General features: G+C 61.2%; 1 long non-coding RNA gene across 1 annotated transcript; it reads right to left on the bottom strand.

Annotated features, from left to right (window-relative positions):
- Positions 1-3,840: 3,840 nt before the first annotated feature.
- Positions 3,841-7,317, bottom strand: LOC308349650. The gene is made up of 3 exons (XR_013967478.1): positions 7,174-7,317; positions 5,587-6,826; positions 3,841-5,383 (listed from the first exon to the last, which is right to left on the bottom strand). It is a non-coding gene; the product is annotated as an uncharacterized lncRNA (long non-coding RNA).
- Between the last annotated feature and the right edge of the window lie 968 nt (positions 7,318-8,285).

The following is an 8,285-nucleotide window of genomic DNA, read 5'->3' as shown; positions in this document are numbered from 1 at the left end:
AGAACATCTCATCCGCAAGGACACTGCCAGGTGTGTGCCGGACCGCAGCTAGTGGTGTGGTCTGGGTTCCCGCCTGTGCCACCCGGTGTTCAGCCCACAAGTCCCGCCGCCCCCGGGAGGTGAAGCCTGAGCAAAACACTTGCCAGCCCGTGGGTGTGCGGCTTCCCCCCTGGCCCTGCTCCCAGCCCCCAGCAAGGGTCTCGCTTGCGGAAGGCACTCCGTGGACATCTGTGGCCTGGGTGCCTCAGGGACTGTGGGATTACTCCATCGAGCAGTCCACGAGCGACTTGATGACTTGGTGGTCTGAGCAGTGCCATTGGCTGTGACAGCCTCGTGCAGGCCGTCCTCACCACCTGTCGTGTCTGGACGGTACAGCCTGCCCGCCCCTGGGTACCCCGTCCGTGCCACTCTCCCTCAGACTGCCACACACCTGTCTCAGCTCTCCTGCGCAGGGGGCAGGGCGAGGGTGGGAGGCCGTCCTCCTGATTCTTTCTGAATGGACTTAGAATCTGTAGCAAAGTGGGCCTTGGGGAGGCACAGCCCACCCGGTGGCTGCTTCCCGCCCCGCACAGGACCCCAGTCTCCGGCCCACCTGTGACAACTTCCTGACGTTGACTCACTGAGCTTGCACACAAATGTGGGGGGGCTGCCCCATCCCAGGGCCTTCTACCCCCCATTTCCTCTGCTGGCCTCCCAGGGGCGCATGTCCCTGTGCTCCAAGGCCCGGGGACCCCATCCCCCCGCTCTCCTGGTGGCGGCGACGTTTCCACACGCTTGTCTTCCGGGCCTCCCTGCCCCTCTCTCAGGAGCGTCCGTCCCCGGGTTGGCTGCCTGCTCCTCACGCGTCCCCCGAAGCTTCCTGAGAAAGGTGCTCGGGCCCTTGACACCTGCAGGTGGCTCTAGGCAGCTCTCTTGTGAGATTCGCCGCATAGAGCTTTCCCAGAATGTGGAAGGCCGTGCTGCTGTCACCTGCATCCTTGTGGGGCGGCCACCACACCTCTTCACACGGGACCCGGGCTGCTCTCAGAGCCACCTGGCCTCCTGGATTCGAGGCCCCTCTGGCTTTCCCTGGTCTGGCCGTCAGGGCCACCCCACCACCTGTCTGCCAGCTGAGGCAGAGGAGACGGCGCGGTGTCCCACTGCTCTCCTTCCCTGGGTCCTGGGAGGGGGTGGCGGGGCACGTGCCCGCTCAGTCAGGATGGGTTGGAAATCACGCCCTTACATTTGGGTTTGAAAGGCATTTTTGGAAGGAGTAGTTTCTTTTAAGATTTTACTTATTTATTTGAAAGGGAGAGAGAGTGCATGAGCCAGGGGAGGGGCAGAGGGAGAGGCAGACTTGCCGCTGAGCAGGGAGCCCATGTGGGCCTTGATCCCAGGATCCTGGGATTATGACCTGAGCCAAAAGCAGATGCTTTACCGACTGAGCCACCCAGGTGTCCCTGGAAGATCTTATAACTGCATGAGTTGCTGACAAATAAAGTCAGATTTCTAGCCTCCCTTAAAAACGGTGGGTCTGGCAGCTCCGGACCCAGCACTGCCCAGGGCATTTAAAGCAAAGTGTTCTTGATAAGCCACTTAATTTTCTTGAGTTTCTATATATTTATCTGTAAAATAAAAACTTAACTTTGAATTTCTGAAGAACAGCCCAGGGCAACAGCTATCCCTCACACCCAGGAAACATGCTGTCCGCACCCTGCTGTCCCCACACCCTACCCACATGGACACAGCTCTCCCCACCAGTGAGTGCAAGCCCCAGGCCTGGAGAGTTAGGACAGCGGTGGGCAGGACCGGAACCCTTGCCTGTCCTCTCCACCCTGGCCGTAGTTTGCCCAGAACACCTGGATGATGCATTCACACCTGCTGTCGGTGCTGGGGACCCAGGCTGCCCTCACAGAGCTGGCGTTCCTGGGGGCCAAGCCAAGGGCACACAGGTTAGAGATGGAGTGCAGGGAGGTAAAGTAGGGAGCTGTGCGTGGTATGCTGGGGGCGGGGGCTGCTCTGTCACTTTCACAGGGTGGCTGGTGGTTGCAGATGACCTGTCTGATTGGACGACATCAGAACAGAGAAGGAAGGGCCGGGCCATAAAGGGCCAGAGGAAGAGCGTCCAGACAGTGGGCACAGCAAGTGAAAGTCCTCGCAGGATTTTGAGCCCCGGAGCCCAGAGAGGAGCAAACAGTGGGAGTCACAGCCAAGCCAGCAGGAGCAGGTGGGGCTGCTGGTACTTTCAGTGGCCCGGGGTGGGGGTGGGGGACACGTGTGGCATTCAGGGGCCTCCAGGCACTGTGGTGCCCACCGCGTGACCGTTACGTGCGTGGACAGCGCACCTAGCCCAGCCTGAGGAGGCACGGTAACCAGGGGCTCAGTCCCTCAGGAGTGGGGATGGGGGTCACACCCCCAGGGAGGCCCCCAAGACCTGCAGAGGTGACAGCAGAGGCGGGGTGTGGCTGGACAGGCAGGCTGGGCGGCAGAGGAGGGAAGGAAGGGGCGGCAGCTGGGCCCCGAGAGCAGCTGTAGTGATGGGGCTGGAGCGCCTACCCCCCGTCGGCGATCTCCCCCCAGGAAGAGTGGCTGGGGCACCCTGGAGGAGCCCCCACGTGCCGGGGAGGCCAGCTGCGGCACAAGGAGAGGACTGTGGCCACAGAGTCTGACTGTGAGGGCAGGAGGCTGAGCTGACCACCTGTGGCCTGAGGCTCTAACTCAGACTTGGTGAGAGCAGCTGAGACGGTGGGAGGTAGGGGCACCCGGGCCTGGCCATTTCTGCCCCGTGGGGGGCTTCCCCACTGGACACTCTGCTGGGTGGGCAGAGACTTGGCCAGATCTGCACAGCAGCTGGCAGCTCCCGGCCCAGCCTGACATCCCCCGCGGGAGTCACCCCCGATAATCCGCACCATCCCTGGTCTCGGCACCTGCTTACTGGAGAGGTCAGGCTGGGACCCTGTGGCTTGGACTCTGTGTGATGACAGGCAAGGTCACCGGGAGGTTACTGGCTTGGCAACTATTTGGGGTGCACACGTAACACTCCGGCTCTGCCGGGATGGTGGGCAAGCTCCTCGGAGGCCCTGGTCTTCATCTGTCTGCCTGGCGCCCAGACCCAGCGCACACTCGACAGTGACCAGTCTCTGCTGCCGTGATGTCCCCTTCAAGCGCCCATTTCCAGGTATTTGCCATCCAGGCCTTATTTTCCCACTCAGATATTGGTATGTGTGGTCTGCAAGCATCAGGGCAGGGGTGACGACAAAGGGCTGGGAGACTCGGAGCAGAAGATCGGGTTCCGGGCCGCGGGCCCTGTCCTGCATCCCCAGCCGGGTTAAGAGGCTTCTCCCCGGAGGGGTCCGCGGGCCTCTCCCCACGTCCACCGTCGAAGAAGCCTCCATGTGCTCTGCGCATCTGAACACAGAAGCCGGGCCCTGGGGCAGCTGCTGGCGGAGAGTGGGTGCTCGGTGCCGAGGAATTCGCCCGAGCGGGGAAAGGACGCTCACCCCGGATGGAGCCAGGGCACTGCTGACACCCGAACGCCCCGTCCCCAGATGACGTCGAGCTGGGGCCAGGGCAGCTCACACTTGGCGGCGGGAATGTAGAGCGGGGCCGCCACTCTGGCAAACAGCCTGGCAGTTTCTCACACTGTTAAATACAAAACTACCATTTGGCCGAGCAGTCCCACCCCTGGCTATACAGTCGGGAGGAGGACAAACACGTTGGCGCGAGAACTTGTGCACGAGCATCCACAGGCGGCAACGGCGGTTGTAGGAACGGAGCGGAAACGACCCACATGCCCGTCAGCCAGTGAAGACGAACGCGGCTCTCGCAGTGGAGTATCGTCCAGTGGTGAGGAGGGCATAGTGACAAGCGCTGCCGCCGCGCGGATAAGCCTCGAGAAGGTCTCTGAAGGAGGCCCAGTAAAGGGAGCCGGTCACGTAAGACCGCGGAGCGTCGGATTTCATTGAAGTGAGATTTCCAGGACTGGCAAACCCACCGTAGCTGCCGGGGTCTCAGGGGAGAGGGGGTTGTGGAGTGACTACTAGTGGGCAGAGATTTTGGGGTTGGGATGCAATGATCCCGAATTATATGCTGATGGCCGCACAGCTCTGTACTATTACTAAGCGCCACTGGACCGTACATTTGAAATGGGCAAACGTTACAGTACGTTATGTCTCAGTAACATTCTTAAACAAACAAATGAATAAGGCATGAATTCCAGGCCAGCCGGTGGCAGAGAGATCAGATTCCCGAACGCGCACCCTGAGCTTCCGTAGTGGGTGCCGAACGCCAGTTGTGAAAACACTCTGCCCCCAAACCCACCGAGAGTCCCAAGGCAAGTGCGGCACTTGTGTCCCAGGCCTCGACAAAGACAGATACGTATTCCCGTACGTCTGCGACCGGAGGAGCAACGTGAGCCACGGAACATGTGTTTCAGGCGCCGATCGCCCAGTCTAGCTGCTGGTACCTGCTGGGAAGGCTGGAGGCAGCTCTGTCCCCAGAAGCCGCCTCTGGAGTGCAGCCCTTGCCGCAGCCCGGCCCACGTGCTGCCGCGTCCGCGTGCGCACCTACAGGCTCCTCGTACACATTGTGTCTGGTGACCAAGTCCAGGAACCCAGCCTTCGCGGTCAGGGTGGCTAAGGCTACAACAGGAGGAGCGGTTTAGAGGGTCACCACCTCAGACCTTAACACAAGTAAAAATGCCCACATTCCTGGCAAAACGCTTTTCTCCCGCACACTCCAGCCTTTTCCAGGGCTGTGAGAATCTCAGTAAGTGTCCGAGGGACCCTCGGGTCGGCCCGTGGAGCACTGTCCGGGGAGTTCAGGCTGTGGGAGGCTGGACCGCCTTTCCCGACCCCCTCCACCGCACACACCGCTTCTGTTTCCATGACCTCATCCTTGGGGCCGCAGCTCTTCCCCCCCGGCACAAAGACCAGTGCCCAGCCTTGGAGTGGACTCGGAGCTGGCACCCTAGGATGCTCCCGGGGAAGCCTGTGCGTTACCATGGCAACTGCCTCAGCTGGGTCCTGCATCCTTTGCACGAGGTCAAGAGAGGACAGGGCCCTGAAGAAGTAATTGCTTTCCCGAAAGCCCAGCTCCAGCCTCAAGGCGGTCTGTATCAGAGGCGCTTCGAAGGGTGAGAGCACGAAGGTCCCTGCGGGTTCCTGCCCCTCAGGGCTGAGTGTCCAGGTCAGCAGCCTGAGACACCTGTCTGAGTCCCAGCCCGGCTACTTGCTGGCTGTGGGGCCCCGGCCGGGCACGTTCCCCAGGCTGGTTGCCTCAGCTGTGCGGGTGGAGCATCCACACCTTCCAGGACTGGGCCGGGACTGCGGAAGCGGGATGCATGGCCCGAAGGCACTGGTCGTGGCACGGGCAGCTCGGTCCACACTGGCTGTGGTGGGCGGCCCTGGAACAAGGCACTCGGTATTCACCTTCTTTCCAGCTATAACGGACAGGGGCTCAAAAGCGCTCGGGTCATGAGTGGTCAGCCCCACGGAAGCCCACAAACGTAATACCCTTGTGTAACCAGCAGCAGTGGCCGGCGCCCAAAAGCCACCCAGGCTCCTCCTGGCCATGAGGCCCCAAGGGACAGCCACCCTAACAGCCCACCTGTGACTGCCCGTGCCGGGGGTCGGGCCCTGTGTTCTCCGTGTCTCTCTTGCCCCCTGCCTGTGCGGCCGAGGCCTGCTCACACCGGGTGCCCCGGAATCTCCCAGCAGGAAACAGGCTGCCATCAAAGATCCAGGCTCCTGCCAGCGGGCCGGCTGGTTTCCAGTTTCACTGTGAAAACGTCCCGGTGCCTGTCCCCTGGGGAGCAGACACGTGCATCCCCACCGGGTCCTCAGAACTATCTTTTATTGGTAAATAAAAAGAACTGCCAAGCGCATGGGCCCCTACATTTCCCCTTCTCCATTTCCACATCCCCTTTCTTTGCCTCAGCCATGGCGCTGGTGACTTGGTCATGCCTTCTCTCCTCCCCCTGGGAACTGCCTGGAGGGAAGGTCCAGGGGGCCGGCAGGCAGCCCGGGGAGGCTCCCTGCCCTGGGCCTGCTCCCGGCCCCTGAAAGCCGAGCTGGACAAAGAGGGGCGAGCCCCCCTCCAGGCAGGCACGACGCCGAGCGATGCCAGCTGCAAAGGGCTCTCTGGGTGGTGGCTCCACGGTCAGTGGCCCCAACATCTGGCAGGGGGAAGGAGGCGCCCGGGTGCACGAGCAGCTCCCTGCTCGTTCTGTCCTCAGCCTCTCAGGTAGGTTCCAGAACCACGCTCTCACTGGGAAGACGAGGTCGCAGACGTTCGGAGAGACCACAGCCAGGAGGCGCTGGCCGGGCTCCAGCCAGGTGTGCTGACCGGCCTGGCCGGTGGAGACCCAGGAACGTGCCCCTGCCCCTGCCACGGCCCCAGACTCTCCAAGCCCTTGCAGCAGTAGTGGGGCTGAGCACCACAAGGGGACAAACACCTGCAGCCTCCTCTGGTGCCCTATCCCGTTCCAGAACCTCGAAGGGTTCTCTCTACATTTCCGAGGAGCAGCTCCACTCCAGGATTTCCATCACGTCTGCTCGGCCCTCCTCTAGTGCGATGGGAAAGGTGGGTCCAGCTGCTCAGTGGGGTCTGGATCCTGATGTCTGCCTCGTCCTTCTCTTCTCCAGCCCTGGCTCCCTCACACCAGAGCGCACAGCTGGGGGCAGGGGGGAGGTAGCAGGCAGAAAAGGGTTTGGGGAGGGGGAGCAATATGCTTCACCTACTGATGCTCATGGGACCTCCAGAGAAAACAGCCACGTGGGGCCCTGGGCCGAGGCAATGGATCCAACAGGATTCACAGAGATGGGGCTAAACTGTAGGGAGTGTGTCCCTGGCGATGCAAGAACAAGACCCCCCTCCTGTCTTTACTCCGCAGCCACACAGGTGAGCCCTGAACACTCCCTCCCTGTGCCCCTTTCCCCACCTACAAGACCTCCTAGCAAGCAACAGCCTCAAAGCCAGCCCTGATTTCCCCACATAGCCCACCTGTGATCCCTCAGCTCCCTCCCCTCTGCTGGGCCAGGGCCCTCTCAGAGGTGAGCCTCTGCCCTCCCCAGTGCAGGACAGGAGGGGCTGGGCGAGGTCCTGCCCTGCTGGTGCGCTCCCACACTTCAGGCCGCTGCCCTGACTTTTGCTCCGTGAGCCAGATATTATTGACGTATCTTTGGATCAACTCACCCGTTGTGTTCTGCTCCTGGTAAGCAATAAAACCTACATGTCCCACGGTCGTGGGGCTCATTCTTGCTCGAGGGGACATTAGAGGAACAGTGACATTCTGAGAAGTGCCTCTCCTGCAGGAGAACCTGCCAGACTGTGATGGAACCCACGGCAATGTCCAGGGCCGCATCGTCACACCTGTCCTTATTAGACACCACGTACACACAGTAGGCGCTTAGTAAGCGTCTCACGTTTGCAGCGGAAGCCTCACTAGCTGCCTCCGGGGTCCTCGGCACACCCATTCTCCTACTGGGTGGGCCCAGGGCGTGGGCTCCTGGCACCTGCCAGGGTCCTCGCAGCCACCAATGAGATGGGCAGGACAGCTACAGTCTCTGTCTGGGAAACGGAGGAACTAGGGGAGTGAGTTTCAACTGCTCAGGATTTCCCAGCTTCTCAGCTATCTCTGTCCCCCTGGCGCACGAGTGTAAGGCTTGGTGATTACAAGTGGGTAAGCACCGTGAAAACCTCTTTAGGGTGGATGTACTGAACGGGTGTGCCCCACCCTGGGGCACAAACCGCACCAGTGGCCTCCTGAGTCAGGCTTAGGTCCCATCGCAACTGCTCTCCTTCTCCAACGTTTTGCAAGCGTCCTCCACTTTGGACAAGACACCAAGGAACGAACAGTAGGGCCAGCATTCCTGGACCTGTCCGCCCCGTGTATTTTTAGCCTCTGCCTTGCCTGGGCATTTGCCCCACAGCTAATGTCCTCAGGGAACCACGTACTTGTACACCAAGGGGTCTGGCAGGCTCTCAGGGGTCCCCGGAACTCCACCCGCCCCTGCCCCGGTCCTGAGGCTTCAGGTCTAACTCTCTTTTCCCGAGACAGAACCAACTCCTGTTAGTGAAGACTGCATCCCCACTTCCACCCCAAAGAGCTTGTGGCTCCAAACACCACGATCTGGGAGACAGAGAATCTGTGACGTTTGGCAAGTCATATTGTAGACCCACAAAGTGGGGGGGAGGATGGCCTCGGCTGTTTGGGGGGAGCAGTCAGGAGACCTGGGGTGGCAGCGGCTCGGGACAGGTGCACCCCCAGGAAAGGCTGGCTAAGGGAGAGTGCCATCTCACTTCTA

This window comes from Martes martes (assembly GCF_963455335.1).
Source record: "Martes martes genome assembly, chromosome: 9".
Taxonomy (NCBI): Eukaryota; Metazoa; Chordata; class Mammalia; order Carnivora; family Mustelidae; genus Martes; species Martes martes.
This window is presented reverse-complemented; position numbering and strand designations above follow the sequence as displayed.